Source organism: Cibotium barometz, chromosome 32 (genome assembly GCF_041138505.1).
Source record: "Cibotium barometz isolate CiBa-2024 chromosome 32, ASM4113850v1, whole genome shotgun sequence".
In the NCBI taxonomy this organism is placed as follows: Eukaryota; Viridiplantae; Streptophyta; class Polypodiopsida; order Cyatheales; family Cibotiaceae; genus Cibotium; species Cibotium barometz.
In genome coordinates this window covers 3,210,120-3,227,569 of record NC_141077.1, presented here as the reverse complement: position 1 = coordinate 3,227,569, position 17,450 = coordinate 3,210,120, and positions in this window count along the sequence as shown.

The following is a 17,450-nucleotide window of genomic DNA, read 5'->3' as shown; positions in this document are numbered from 1 at the left end:
TCTGTATTCTAAAGCAAAAGTTAAGAAAGGTATTCAATTATGGGTGGGTGAGTACTTGTGTGGGTGAGTACTTGTCTGGTTCTACCAATTCCAGTGGTTGGGCGGTGGCTAACCCATGGGCCGGATGGGGTAGGCTGGAATCAGTAGAGTTTTAATAATAAAATTGATCAATAGGAATACGCTTAGAAGTAGTTAATTAAAAGCCCAAAGACTTCTTTGATGAATAGATCAACAGATGTGCCTGATTCAATTAGGAAAAAAGCATTGATTCCTTCAAGTTAAGTCTGTAATAGTTTCCCTTCTATCTGATTCAATAATTAAGTCTGTAATAGTTTCCCTTCTATCTGATTTAATCAGATAAAGGTTAGTTTAGTATCTTGACCTGGTTAGAGAAATTCATTAAGAAAATAAAAATGGTGGAATCGTCCCCGTTTTCCGGGTAGGGAAAATTTTACCGGTTTCGGTTTTCGAAATGACCACTAGCTTAGTCTCGTGCCCGGACATTCGGAGGGCGAGGCCCCGAGTGAGAAACCCTGCCCTACATAAGAGGAAGCTACTTCCGCTGCTACCATCCGGGAATCCGGTGCATTGCAGAGGGGGCAGTGGGATCTCACAATGTCGAATGATAGAATAAACCATATTATTGTAGAAAATCTTGACAAGAACAACTTCCATGCTTGGAGGTTTAAATTGACAAATTTGCTGATGGGAAAAGGTTACTCTCGGACTGTAGTGAAGGTGAACATGAGGAGGCACCAAAGACACGAGAGATTAATCCAACTGCTATGGATGTAAAAGAATTCAAGGATTGGAATCAAGGAGCAAGGAAAGTCATGTATTGGCTTTCTATTAGTATACAGGACACCATGATTGGGCATATACAGGACACCCTCGTGAAGTTGTATGAAACCAACACCAAGGCACGAAAGATACTCTGGAGAAGAAAAATATGTTTATGAATGATTATGCCTCAAAGATCAAGGGCATTGTGGAATCCCTTGCATCTATTGGTGTTTCTGTTGATGATGAAGTGTTTCTACATGGTCTCGCGCCACAATACAAGGCATTCAAGACATCTATTCAAACTTGGGAGAACATTCCCAACTTCAAAGATTTAGTGTCAATGCTGATTATTGAAGAGAATAATTTCGATGAAGATAAATAGTCTTCACAAAACAAAAACAATTCAGAGCAGCAGGTGTTTTGCACAAGTTCAGGTAGAGGAAGAGGTAGAGGTCATGGACATGGCCAAGGTGGTGGGGTTGAACAGGTAATCAGAGTTATGGTCCAATAGAAGCAACAGTTCAAGGATTTGCAACAACAACACACAGGTGGAAGAGGCCAGTTTTTTAGAGGCAAGGGGAGTCAAAGAGGTCATGGTAATTGGCAAAGACATCATAATGATACACGAGGCTGTTTTTATTGTGGTAAGCCTAGACATGTGCAGAAAGATTGCTATAAGAAACAGAGTGACATGCAAAATGGAAAAGTGTAGCAAAACAACTATGCATCCTCTAGCAGAAATAATGAGGATAATGAGAGGCTATTTGTTATGTAGCATGTGGTTAATGCTATGTCTGGAAATGATGTAGTAGCATGTAAGAATGATGTATGGTATGTATATTCAAGTGCTTTGAACCACATGACAAGTCATGGGTAAGTGGTTCAAGGAAATGAAGAGTCTTGAAAGACCAGGTTTTGTTGAAATAGGGGATGACACTGCTCATTCCATTGCCCATGTTGGAGATGTTCCTTTGTCTATGTAGGATGGTAAGGTGAAGTACCTTGTAGATGTACTTCATGTTTCAAAAATTACAAAGAATCTGGTTTTAGTTGGCCAAATGATTAAGTAGGGTTTACAGGTTCGGTTTAACCTTGATGATTTTGTAGAAGACTTTAAAGATAAGTCACCATGATTGGGCACATACAGGATTCCAAGTCATCTAAGGAGGCATGGGACACCTTAGTGAAGTTTTATGAAACCAAACCAACACCAAGGCACGAAAGATTCAATTGAAGAATGAGATTCATACTCTGGAGAAGAAAAGTATGTCTGTGAATCATTATGCCTCAAAGATCAAGGGCATTGTGGAATCCCTTGCATCTATTGGTGTTTCTGTTGATGATTATGATAAGGTGGAAGTGTTTCTACGTGGTCTCGGGCCACAATACAAGGCATTCAAGACGTCTATTCATACTTGGGAGAACATTCCCAACTTCACAAATTTAGTGTCAATGGTCAATGCTGATTATTGAAGAGAATAATTTCGGTGAAGATAAATAGTCTTCACAAAACAAAAACAATTCAAAGCAGCAGGTCTTCTACACAAGTTCAGGTAGAGGAAGAGGTGGAGGTCATGGACATGGCCAAGGTGGTGGGGTTGAACAGGTGATCAGAATTATGGTCAATAGAAGCAACAGTCCTAGGAGTTGCAACAACAACACATAGGTGGAAGAGGCCAGTTTAGAGGCAAGGGGAGTCCAAGAGGTCATGGTAAATTGCAAAGGCATCATAATGATACACGAGGCTATTTTTATTGTGGTAAGCCTAGACATGTGCAGGCAGATTGCTATAAGAAATAGAGTGACATGCAAAATGGAAAAGTCTAGCAAAATAACTATGCATCCTCTAGCAGAAATAATGAGGATAATGAGAGGCTATATGTTATGTAACATGTGGTTAATGCTATGTCTGGAAATGATGTAGTAGCATGTAAGAATGATGTATGGTATGTTGATTCAGGTGCTTTGAACCACATGACAAGTCATGGGTAATAGTCTTGAAAGACGAGGTTTTGTTGACATAGGGGATGACACTACTCATTCGATTGCCCATGTTGGAGATGTGCCATTGTCTATGTAGGATGGTGAGGTGAAGTACCTTGTAGATGTACTTCATGTTTCAAAAATTACAAAGAATCTAGTTTTAGTTGGCCACATGATTAAGTAGGGTTTATAGGTTCGGTTTAACCCTGATGGTTGTTTTGTAGAAGACTTTAAAGATAAGTCACCATGATTGGGCATATACAGGATGCCAAGTCACCTAAGGAGGCATGGGACACCTTGGTGAAGTTGTATGAAACCAACACTAAGGCACGAAAGATTCAATTGAAGAATTGGATTCATACTCTAGAGAAGAAAAGTATGTCTGTGAATAAATATGCCTCAAAGATCAAGGGCATTGTGGAATCCCTTGCATCTATTGGTGTTTTTGTTGATGATTATGATAAGGTGAAAGTGTGTCTACGTGGTCTCGGGCCACAATACAAGGCATTCAAGATATCTATTCAGACTTGGGAGAACATTCCCAATTTCACGAATTTAGTGTCAATGCTGATGAAGAGAATAATTTCGGTGAACATAAATAGTCTTCACAAAACAAAAACAATTAAGAGCAGCAGGTCTTCGACACAAGTTCAGGTAGAGGAAGAGGTGGAGGTCATGGACATGGACAAGGTGGTAAGGTTGAATAGGTAATCATAATTATGGTCAATAGAAGCAATAGTCCTAGGATTTGCAACAACACCACACAGGTGGAAGAGGCCAGTTTAGAGGCAAGGCGAGTCAAAGAGGTCACGGTAATTGGAAAAGGCATCATAATGATACACGAGGCTGTTTTTACTGTGGTAAGCTTGGACAAGTGTAGGCAGATTGCTATAAGAAAAAGAGTGACATGCAAAATGGAAAAGTGCAGCAAAACAACTATGCATCCTCTAGCAGAAATAATGAGGATAATGAGAGGCTATTTGTTATGTAACATGTGGTTAATGCTATGTCTGGAAATGATGTAGTAACATGTAAGAATGATGTATGATATGTTGATTCAGGTGCTTTGAACCACATGACAAGTCATGGGTAAGTGGTTTAAGGAAATGAAGAGTCTTAAAAGACCAAGTTTTGTTGAAATAGGAGATGACACAGCTTATTTGGTTGCCCATGTTTGAGATGTGCTTTTGTCTATGTAGGATGGTAAGGTGAAGTACCTTGTAGATGTACTTCATGTTTCAAAAATTACAAAGAATTCGATTTTATTTGGCGAGATGATTAAGTAGGGTTTATAGGTTTGGTTTAACCTTGATGGTTGTTTTATAGAAGACTTTAAAGATAAGTCACCATGATTGGGCATATACATGATGCCAAGTCACCTAAGGAGGCATGGGACACCTTGGTGAAGTTGTACGAAACCAACACCAAGGCGAAAGATTTAGTTGAAGAATGAGATTCATGCTCTAGAGAAGAAAAATATATATGTGAATGAATATGCCTCAAAGATCAAGGGCATTGTGGAATCCCTTGCATCTATTGGTGTTTCTGTTGATGATTATGATAAGGAGGTGGAAATGTGTCTACGTGGTCTCGGGCCACAATGCAAGGCGTCCAAGACGTCTATTCAGACTTGGGAGAACATTCCCAACTTTACAGATTTAGTGTCAATTTTGATTATTGAAGAGAATAAATTCGCTGAAGATAAATAGTCTTCACAAAACAAAAACAATTCAGAGCATCGTCCTCTACACAAGTTTAGGTAGAGGAAGAGGTAGAGGTCATGGACATGGCCAAGGTGGTGGGGTTGAACAGATAATCAAAATTATGGTCAATAGAAGCAACAGTCCCAAGATTTGCAACAACAACACACACGTGGAAGAGGCGAGTTTAGAGGCAGGGGGATCAAAGAGGTCATAGTATTTAGCAAAGACATCATAATGATACACGAGGTTGTTTTTACTGTGGTGGGTAAGCCTGGACATGTGCAGGCTGTGCAGACAGATTGCTATAAGAAACAGAGTGACATGCAAAATGAAAAAGTGCAGCAAAACAACTATGCATCCTCTAGCAGAAATAATGAGGATAATGAGAGGCTATTTGTTACGTAACATGTGGTTAATGCTATGTCTCAAAATGATGTAGTAGCATGTAAGAATGATGTATGGTATGTTGATTCAGGTGCTTTGAACCACATGACAAGTCATGGGTAAATGGTTCAAGGAAATGAAGAGTCTTGAAAGACCAGGTTTTGCTGAAATAGGGGATGACACTGCTCATTCGATTGCCCATGTTGGAGATGTGCCATTGTCTATGTAGGATGGTAACGTGAAGTACTTTGTAGATGTACTTTATGTTTCAAAAATTACAAAGAATCTGGTTTTAGTTGGCCGGATGATTAAGTAGGGTTTGCAGGTTTGGTTTAACCCTGATGGTTGTTTTGTAGAAGACTTTAGAGATAAGTCACCATGATTAGGCATATACAGGATGCCAAGTCACCTAAGGAGGCATGGGACACCTTGGTGAAGTTACCTTGGTGAAGTTGTATGAAACCAACACCAAGGAACAAAAGATTCAGTTAAAGAATGAGATTCATACTCTGGAGAAGAAAAATATGTTTGTGAATGATTATGCCTCAAAGATCAAGGGCATTGTGAATCCCCTTGCATCTATTGGTGTTTTTGTTGGTGATTATGATAAGGTGGAAGTGTGTCTATGTGGTCTAGAGCCATAATACAAGGCATTCAAGCCGTCTATTCAGACTGGGGAGAACATTCCCAACTTCACAAGTTTAGTGTCAATGTTGATTATTATGAAGAGAATAAATTCGGTGAAGATAAATAGTCTTCAAAAAACAAAAACAATTCAGAGCAGCAGGTCTTCTACAAAAGTTCAGGTAGAGGAAGAGGTAGAGGTCAATGACATGGCCAAGGTGGTGGGGTTGAATAGGTAATCAGAATTATGGTCAATAGAAGCAATAGTCCCAGGATTTGCAACAACAACACACACGTGGAAGAGGCCAGTTTAGAGGTAGGGGAAGTCAAAGAGGTCATGGTAATTGGCAAAGGCATCGTAATGATACACGAGGTTGTTTTTACTGTGGTAAGCCTGGACATGTGCAGGCAGATTGCTATAAGAAACCGAGTGACATGCAAAATGGAAAAGTGAAGTAAAACAGCTATGCATCCTCTAGCAAAAATAATGAGGATAATGAGAAGCTATTTGTTATATTACATGTGGTTAATGCTATGTCTAGAAATGATGTAGTAGCATGTAAGAACAATGTTGTATGGTATGTTGATTCAGGTGCTTTGAACCACATGACAAGTCATGGGTAAGTGGTTCAAGGAAATGAAGAGTCTTGAAAGACCAGGTTTTGTTGAAATAGGGGATGACACTGCTCATTCGATTGCCCATGTTGGAGGTGTGCCATTGTCTATGTAGGATGGTAAGGTGAAGTACCTTGTAGATGTACTTCATGTTTCAAAAATAACAAAGAATCTGGTTCAAAGAATCTGGTTTAAGTTGGCTAGATGATTAAGTAGGGTTTGCAGGTTCGGTTTAATTCTGATGGTTGTTTTGTAGAAGACTTTAAAGATAAGTCACCATGATTGGGCATATACAGGATGCCAAGTCACCTAAGGAGGCATGGGACACCTTGGTGAAGTTGTATGAGACCAACACCAAGGCACGAAAGATTCAGTTGAGGAATGAGACTCGTACTCTGGAGAAGAAAAATATATCTGTGAATGAATATGCCTCAAAGATCAAGGGCATTGTGGAATCCCTTGTATCTTTTGGTGTTTCTGTTGATGATTATGAGATAAGGTGGAAGTGTGTCTATGTGGTCTCGGGGATTACAATACAAGGTATTCAAGACATCTATTCAGACTTGGGAGAACATTCCCATCTTCACAATTTAGTGTCAATTCTGATTATTGAAGAGAATAATTTCGGTGAAGATAAATAGTCTTCACAAAACAAAAACAATTCAGAGTAGCAAGTCTTCTACACAAGTTCAGGTAGAGAAAGAGGTAGAGGTCATGGACATGGCCAAGGTAGTGGGGTTGAACAGGTAATGAGAATGATGGTCAATATAAGCAACAGTCCCAGGATTTGCAACAACAACACACAGGTGGAAGAGGCCAGTTTAGAGGCAGGGGGAGTCAAATAGGTCATGGTAATTGGCAAAGGCATCATAATGATACACAAGGCTATTTTTATTGTGGTAATCCTGGACATGTGCAGGCAGATTGCTATAAGAAATAGAGTGACATGCAAATTGGAAAAGTGCAGCAAAATAACTATGCATCCTCTAGCAGAAATAATGAGGATAATGAGAGGCTATTTGTTATATAACATGTGGTTAATGCTATATCTAGAAATGATTTAGTAGCACGTAAGAATGATGTATGGTATTTTGACTCAGGTTCTTTGCACATGACAAGTCATGGGGGTAAGTGGTTCAAGGAAATGAAGAGTCTTGAAAGACCAGTTTTTGTTGAAATAGGGGATGACACTGCTCATTCGATTGCCCATGTTGGAGATGTGCCATTGTCTCTGCAGGATGGTAAGGTGAAGTACCTTGTAGATGTACTTCATGTTTTAAAAATTACAAAGAATATGGTTTTAGTTAGCCAGATGATTAAGTAGGGCTTGTAGGTTTGGTTTAACCTTGATGGTTGTTTTGTAGAATACTTTAAAGATAAGTCACCATGATTGGGCATATACAGGATGCCAAGTCACCTAAGGAGGTATGGGACACCTTGGTGAAGTTGTATGAAACCAACACCAAGGCAAAAAAGATAGAGTGGAAGAAGATTCATACTCTGGAGAAGAAAAATATGTCTGTGAATGATTATGCCTCAAAGATCAAGGGCACTATGGAATCTCTTGCATCTATTGGTGTTTCTGTTGATGATTCTGATACGATGGAAGTGTTTCTACGTGGTCTCGGGCCACAATACAAGGTGTTCAAGATGTCTATTTTCAAACTTGGGAGAACATTCCCAACTTCACAGATTTAGTGTCAATGCTGATTATTGAAGAGAATAATTTTGATGAAGATAAATAGTCTTCACAAAACAAAAACAGTTCATAGCAGCAAGTCTTCTACACAAGTTCAGGTAGAGGAAGAGGTGGAGGTCATGGACATGGCCAAGGTGGTGGGGTTGATTAGGTAATCAGAATTATGGTCAATAGAAGCAACATTTCCAAGATTTGCAACAACAACACACAGGTGGAAGAGGCCAGTTGAGAGGCAGGGGGAGTCAAACAGGTCATGGTAATTGGCAAAGGCATCATAATGATACACAAGGCAGGGGGAGTCAAAGAGGTCATGGTAATTGGCAAAGGCATCATAATGATACACAAGGGGGAGTCAAAGAGGTCATGGTAATTAGCAAAGGCATCATAATGATACACGAGATAAATAGTCTTCACAAAACAAAAACAATTCATAGCAGCAAGTCTTCTACACAAGTTCAGGTAGAGGAAGAGGTAGAGGTCATGAACATAGAAGCAACAGTCCCACGATTTGTAGCAGTAACACACAGGTGAAAGAGGCCAGTTTAGAGGCAGGGGGAGTTAAAGAGGTCATGGTAATTGGCAAAGGCATCATAATGATACACGAGGCTGTTTTTATTATGGTAAGCCTGGACATGTGCAAGCAGATTGCTATAAGAAACAGAGTGACATGCAAAATGGAAAAGTGCAGCAAAACAACTATGCATCCTCTAGTAGAAATAATGAGGATAATGAGAGGCTATTTGTTATATAACACGTGGTTAATGTTATGTCTGGAAATGATATAGTAGCATGTAAGAATGATGTATGGTATGTTGATTCAGGTGCTTTGAACCACATGACAAGTCATGGATAAGTGGTTCAAGGAAATGAAGAGTCTTGAAAGACCAGGTTTTACTGAAATAGGGGATGACACTGCTCATTCGATTGCCCATGTTGGAGATGTGCCATTGTCTATGTAGGATGGTAAGGTGAAGTACCTTGTAGATGTACTTCATGTTTCAAAAATTACAAAGAATCTGGTTTTAGTTGGCCAGATGATTAAGTAGGGTTTGCAAGTTCGGTTTAACCCTAATGGTTGTTTTGTAGAAGACTTTAAAAATAAGTGTAGGTTGGCTGAAAAAGGCAACAGAGTGGGTATAATGTTTACACTGAATGGAAATATGCTTGAAGTGAGTGATGCAATGTTTGCAAATGGTTCATGAAGAGAATTGGGCATGTAAATGTGCAACGAAGAAAGTCTATACAGACAAAAGAAATTGTGACAGGACTGCCTAAGTTTAAAGTTGAGGGTATGTAGAAAGTATGGGAAGCATGTAAATTTGGAAAGCAAACAAAGCATGTATTTCCACATGACAAAAATGTGAGCATGAATGTACTAGATGTTATGCATTCATGTATCATACCCATCTTTATTAATAAAGAAATGTCCATGTAATAGATGAATTTATGAGTTTTTATGGTATAAAAATCAATGATTTTATTAAATGAGACATTTCTACTTAGAATCTTCGAATTCAGAGCCCAAATTCACAATTTGCACGCGATTTTACCCTTATATAGGATTTTATAGCATCCAAAATGGACACCGAATCAAGCTTATACACAAATTTTGGTTATTTTTAGTTAAAAACAATGACCTTTAAACCTTAATAAATGCGCGACTGGGCGTCCGATTGACTGTTCATCAGTAGTAGCCAACTGTAAGGCCAACATAGAAGCCTTGCGATGCTCCTTGGCTTTTGCAACTCTAGCTTTAGCCTCTTCTTGAGCCTGACGTTTAAGTAGGTCATGTGCTTCTTTCCGTGTGTGTGCAGCATGCATTTGTTGAAGCATGGCTTCAGTTAATGGTTCATTGTATTTCTTGAGATGACTTCCATTAATGAAGTTAGGCATTTGCTCACCTTCTAGTGTCTCTAAACGCACTGCACCACTTGGAGTAAGCTCATTAATCACAAATGGTCCTAGGCCACGTTTCTTGAGCTTTCTCTTATGCTTCTTAATGTATAAGAGCACAAGGTCCCCTTTTTTGAATCGGCCAGTTGTTACATTTCTATCATACCATTGCTTTTGTCTCCTCTTCTCGGCATGCATCCCCATTACCGCCAATAAGCAGGTCTCATCAAGCTTTTCCAATTCATCAATGCGTTGTGAGAGCTCATGACCAGTCCAGTCCAATTGTTTAGCAACTCGTAGAGTAGGTACAAGAAATTCAATGGGAAGAATTGCATCTAGCCCAAAAGCAATCTCAAATGGGGTTGTGCCCACAGATGTTTTATAGGCTGTCCTATATGCCCAAAGAACTGAGTGCAACTTTTGTTCCCAATCAGTCCTATGTCCCTCAACAATCTTTGTGAGTGCTGTGCAGAGAATCTTGTTAGTACTCTCAGCTTATCCATTGGTCTGGGGATGATAGGGTGCAGAACGCTTGTGAATTACCATAAATTCTTGAAGCAAAAACTCTATGACCTCATTCACAAAGTGCACACCTTGATCACTAACTATTTCAATAGGTAAGCCATAGCGTGTAAACACGTACTCATACAAGAACTTGGCTGTGGTTCTGGCATCATAATATATTCGGCATGCGTGTGACGAGCTGGAGGTTTAATGGGACCGACAAAATCAATACCCCATTTTGCAAAAGCACGTGTGTTTAACATAGGCCGCAATGGCATATTGTCCTTTGTGATGGGAGGTTTTGTCCTTTGACAAATCGTCACAACGTTTTACATATTCCTCGGCATCCATTTGTAAGGTTGGCCACCAAAGCCCCGCCCCGACCACCTAATCAACTTAGCTATGGTATTGTCCGAAAAGTGTCCACCCCCAACACCTGCATGTGCATGAGTCAAGATTTTCAAGTAGTCAGCTTCACATACACACATGCTAAGTTGCCATCCTTGCCCCTCTTGTAGAGTTGGTTCTCTATCAGCATATAGTTTGCCGCTTCAACTTCAATAGCATGCTTTCGATATTTAGGAATTTTTTGATCAGTATGACCATGCTGAAGATAGTCCACAATATACTTACTCCAACTTGGTGTAGTTGAAATTTGGAATAATGTGACATTATGAATTGGCTATTGAATTTTACATGAAGCACAGTTACGAACAAATTTTTCAGCATCCGCATGCATGGTAGGCCACCATTGCCCATCCTGAGATATATGTTGCACACAAGTAGTAGCTGATGCATGGATTCCGCCGATACCCGCATGTGCCCATTCCAAGATCTCCTCATATTGGTCAAGGTTAGGTATAAGCCGCAACACTCCATCATTACCCTGACGATATAATCTCCCTGAGATTAACTTGAATGGTCGCCGTAGGTCCACATTAGGACCCGCTAGTTGTATCTGCCCACTTGTCAAAATTTCTAAGATGGATTCAGACCATTTAGGAGCTGTCTCTACAAGGAAAAGTGTTGAATCTAACATATCATCATCCACACCCACAGGAGCTTCGCCAGAGGTGATTCGAGACAAATGATCTGCCCTAAGATGAGTTGTTCCTTTTTGGACTCCCACTTCAAAATCAAACTCAAGAAGGATGATAAACCACCTCACAATCCTTCCAGTTGCACAAGGCTTATTCACCAAATATAGCAATGCTTGATGGTCCACAAAAAATATGAATTTGTTTGCCAAAAGGTAATGGCGAAACTTTTTCGCTGCATATATCATGGACAAACCTTCTCTTTCTGTTGTGGTATAATTCTTCTCAGCATTGTTCAACTGTCGACTAGCATATGAGATTGGGAAATCCTTATTATGTTCTCCCGATTGAGCCAAAATACATCCAATTGCAAAGTTTGAAGCATCAATATGGACATGAAGGCACAAGTCCCAGACGGAAAGCCAAGTCCTCCAGATATTCCGGGCATGATAACATCAAGTCCCAGCGGAATATCATATCCAACTATACAGCATGACACGTGTCAATCACATGCATAGGCACATTCCACATCATCCACATCATCCATACATCCATCCATATCATCCACATCAATTCACATCATCCATACATCTATCTACACCAATCCACATTATTCACACATCAATCCACATCATTCATACATCCATCTACACTAATCCACATTATCCACACATTAATCCACATCAATCCACATCATCCATACATCCATTTACATCAATCCACATTATCCACACATCAATCCACATCATCCATACATCCATCTACATCAATCCACATTATCCACACATCAATCCACATTAATCCACATCATCCATACATCCATCTACATCAATCCACATTATCCACACATCATCCATACATCCATCCACATCATCCATACATCCATCTACATCAATCCACATTATCCACACATCAAATCCACATCATTCATACATCCATCTACATCAATCCACATTATCCACACATCAATCCACATCATCCATACATCCATCTACATCAATCCACATTATCCACACATCAATCCACATTAATCCACATCATCCATACATCCATCTACATCAATCCACATTATCCACACATCAATCCACATCATCCATACATCCATCCACATTATCCACACATCAATCCACATCATCCACACATCAATCCACATCATCCATACATCCATCCACATTAATCCACATCATCTATACATCCATCTACATTATCCACATTAATCCACATCAATCCACATTATCCACACATCAATCCACCATCTACATCAATCCACATTATCCACACATCAATCCACATTCATTTCATAAGTATTCCCATTCTCTTCTAATCACATCTTTTTCTATCTCATCACTTATTTCCTCATTTATCCTCATCAGATCTCATCCACTTGCATCTACCCATATATCTCATCACTTCACATACATTAACATCTATCCAGTTTACATCACATCTATTCACATTCATTTCACATCACATCTCATTCTTCATTCACATCCCGATTCTCATGCTAACACATTCATTCACGTCCCTTATCGTTCATTCACATCCCGATTCACATTACATCACATCCCTTATCATTCATTCACATCCTGATTCATATGCTATTACATTCATTCACATCCTATATCATTCATTCACATTTATCTGATTCGCCTCCTATCTCATCACACCTATTTACCTCTCATTCTCATCACTTCTATTCCCATCACATCCATTCTCTATTCATTCTCATCTATCTGATTCATATCACATATCATCACATCTATCTACCTCTCATTCTCATTACTTCTATTCCCATCACATTTATTCTCTATTCATTCTCATCTATTTGATTCATATCACATATCATCACATCTATCTACCTCTCATTCTCATTACTTCTATTCTCATTATTGATATAAATATTCTTTACACATCTATTTATGCATAAGAACAACTTTAGTGGAAAATAACAATTTTATAAAAATTCGTTTATGCATCTATTTATGCATAAATTCAATTTTAAGGAGAATAATACTTTCGAAATAAATATAAACCTTTTCTGCATAAAATCAAAATTGATGAGAATAACTCTTTTGAAATGAGAATAAATTTCTTCATGCATCTTTCTATGCATAAAATCAAAATTGATGAGAATAACTCTTTTGAAATAAAAAATAAAATTTTTATGCATCTTTTTATGCATAAAATCAAAATTGATGAGAATAACTCTTTTGAAATAAAAAATGAATTTCTTTATGCATCTTTCTATGCATAAATCAAAATTGATGAAAGTAACGCTTTTATAATAAAAAAATTCTTTTATGCATCTATTTATGCATAAATTTAATTTTAATGAAAGTAACACTTTTATAATTAAAAAAATATTTTTTGCATCTATTTATGCATAAAAATCAATTTTAATGAAAGCAACACTGTTATAATCAAAATATTCCCAATATGCATCTTTCTATGCATAGAAATTAATTCTAATGAAAATAACACTTTTATAATAAAAATATTTATAATATACATTTTTCTATGCATAGAATAAAAATAACACTTTTAGAATACACAAGCGGTGGGGATTACTCTTTTTGAATAATAAAAAATAAAACTTATTTCACAAAATTTAAGAAAATTTTGCCATAACCTCCTTTGTATGGCTGACCATTTTTTATTTTTTTCTACCCTTAAGTTAAAAATTATCCCCAAATGGTTTAATGCTTTCTAAACTAATCAAATTCCACTTTTGAAGGAGAAATAATATGAAAAGTTTAATTCCAACAATTAAATTACTTATCTAGAATAAAGAAAGACTGAATTTAAGAAGAAGAGAGGGGGAAAGCCTTTCCAACAAGGCATAGCATCATTTTACATTTTAAAACAAAACAAAAATCAGAAAACCATTAAAAAGAATAAGAAAAAGTAAGATTTCTAACATACATGAATTTCTGGGAGCTTTCCTTTGACTTGATGGTTTGAGGGATCTACTCTTGTTTGCAACAAGAGTGGCCACCAATTCTTTAGAAGAGGGAATGGTCAAAAACTAATGAATTATTAATAAATTCACAGTTTTTAGCTCTAGGGAGGGAGGAGTAGAGTAACAGTGCATAAACAATATTAACCATTTACGAAGGGGGAGGCTTCATTTATAGGAAAAAGTGAGCCTCTAACCAAGCAAACTGATTCTAGAAATTTCCAGATCAGTTTGGTCAATTTTTGACCATTTTTAGGTCAGTTTACCTTACTTTTTGGATCTAGTTGAAGCAGAAGAGAGGAGAGATAAAAATATCTCATTATTTGTGAGTTTAAAACTCACCCGCACATGTGAAATAGGCGCCTCCTTGATGAGGGGAATTCCCCCACACTGAGGTGTCAAAAATGCATCATTTCTCTAAATATCTCTTCTTTTTTAACTAATATCCTTGTCCTTAGTCAACTCTTCATCTTAAGTGAGTATTTACTTATTTTTGGGGGGATTTTCTTTATTTCTTCAATTTATCTCCTCCCTACATTTGGATGAATCTGATTGGCCCCTCAGAACCTTAATTTAAAATTTTTGGAAAATCTGGACCCTTAGGATAAGGCCTTATGAACAGATTATAATTGATTTTTAATGCACCTTCTCATAATCTTTTTTAAACTTCTGTTTTGGGAGAATTTATTTTAACAAGAAGATATATTTTTCCATTCAAAAATATCTAAAAATTGAATAACCTCTCTCTAGAATATTTTCTCTCTCTAGGCCAAAACAAGGTAAAACAGGATCTTTCTTTTATTTCAGAGAGGGGAATAATTATAAGATCAAAAGGGGAGGTTCTTACACCTGCACACCTCAAAAGCTGGAGGGAGGAATCTTACATCCTACACCACTTAAAAAACGCGAGATGTTCTCATCTTGTAAAATTAGAGGAGAACTCTTTTTCTTAAGATCCAACTCATTCTCGGGTTCCTTACAGTCTAGTGAACCCAAAAGAATCCTGGGATAAAGATCCCTTATATAAAACTCATCATCAGATAATAATTCACTCAAATTGTAACATTTAATCCTTATCACAGTAATGGTCCATTAGATCGAAATTTCTATCTGAACAGTCCGTCACATGGAAATTTTAAATTATATAGATTTTTAATTTGACATCCCTTAACTTGATCCACTGGGTCAAGTGTTAACAGCAGCAATCTGTCAGCACAATCCACTAATCTCATAGTGATTTGTTGAAGTCATTAACATCATTCCAGCTACAAACATTGTCAAAGGGACTCGTCCCATTCATCCTCATTATGGTTTTGCTTAGTTTATTACATTTCAACCAAAATTTAGGAATCTTCATTTTTCAATCGGAATCCAAATCAACTCATCAGTTCTCAACAATCAAAATTTCAACCACATTCGAATTCATCATCTAGATAGTGTTGAGATATCGAGCTCATTTAGTGAGGCGGTGGACACTGATGACCTGCCTGGGGGATAGGCCCCACACTTACACCACTGGCATGGTTGGTGAGATCATGGGTGATATGCAGCCACCAATGGGATGACAGGCTGTGTGACAGCCATTCTAGAGACTGGCATAGTTATAGCGCCAGCTCATTTAGTTGGGTTCACATTATAGAGACTCCTAGTATGTATTTGGTTGAGTATCTTTTCATAGGTGTGTACTCTTATCTTTGTATATGGTGTGTTGAGTGCTGTGAAGAAAAAGAAGAAGATTTTCAACCTCTCACCTTGTGTGTTCTCTTTTAGGGTTTTGTGAGTGTGTGTGTGCTTGCAATCATTCCAGGAGCCCCTCCCTTTATGGCTCAGGCATATACAGATGACTCCTTCTTTATGCAGCATAATTCTCCACAGCAGTTGAAGACTCTTATGGACACTCTCTCTATATATGGCATGGCTGCTGGCCTGCATGTCAATTTTGACAAATCCAGCCTCATACCTCTGCATCTATATGATTGGCATGTTCTTTTATGGCCCGGACACATTATGCAGCCCTATGATGTGGTCCGCCATCTTGGTTACCCTATTGGCTGGTACATCACTAGGAAACAATAGTTAAAGTGGATTTTTGACAAACTTCATGCCAAGCTCCACTACTGGAAGCTCTCCACCTGGCCACTCCATGTTAGGCTCCGGATTGTCCAGTCGATTATCATGGCATATGTTCAGTACTATTTGCCTTTGATACATTGGACCTCTCAGGACACTTCTACTTTCATGTCTCAGGCTATGGAGCTGTTATGGAAAACAAAGTCTTCTGCTAAAGCTTTAAGACTTATGCGGATGGCAAAAGTTTGTTCCCCGAGGATGCATGGCGGATTGAATGTGCTGCTGAATATTGCGCATCATGTCTTGGCAAGGAAAATTCCTCTCCTACTCACCTTTTTTTGTCAGACACAGCCATGGACTCATATGCTTGCAACCATGTGCACGGCCTTATGCACTTCTGCACATGGTGCATGGATCACTGATCACTGGGAGGTCATTTTGGGAAGATTTGTAGGTTCTATCCCGGGTTGCCCTTTTGCCACTTCACTTATTTGCAATTGGAAACAGGTCCTTTCGCATGCTCATTGGGCACCCTTCCTTTTGTCTCATGCCAATTCCCTTCGGCAGGAAAGCATTTACTGGAGTGCTGTTTTTGATTCTCCATTGGCCCTGTAAGAGAGCCGATTCGGGCATACAATCTCAGCAAATTGGGGATTAGGTGCATAAATGATGTTGTTGATGCTACTGGTCAAATGCTTTCCTTCCCTCAGGCTATGGCTTCCTATCCACTAGCCATGCATCACAGGTTCATTTGGAGGAAAATTGCTGACTTGTTGCAGCCTTTTCTTCCCATCCCTCCTTTATCTAACAGGGACAGATTACAGGATTGGCAGTTACACCAGGTGGGCTCAAATTCTCGTCCTGTTATTCTTTCTGACCTAACGGTTAGGACGACATACTCTCTCCTCCAGCCATCACCATGGATTCATTCACATGCTAATTCTCTTTGGCATATGACAAAATCACTTGCTTGGTGGCGAAAGAATCTTCGCAATTTATGGAGGAGTAAATTGCCTCTCAAGCAAAAGCTTTTCCTATGGCGTTATCTTATAGGTTCCTTATCTGTGGGGGTCACTCTTGCTAAACGAAGGATTGCATCTGCTTCTTGTCTTCGATGCATGGCCCCTTCTGAAACGGTGCCTCATTTGTTTTGGATGTGCTCCAGCACTAAGGCCTTCATCCGTAAAATTTCCATGTTA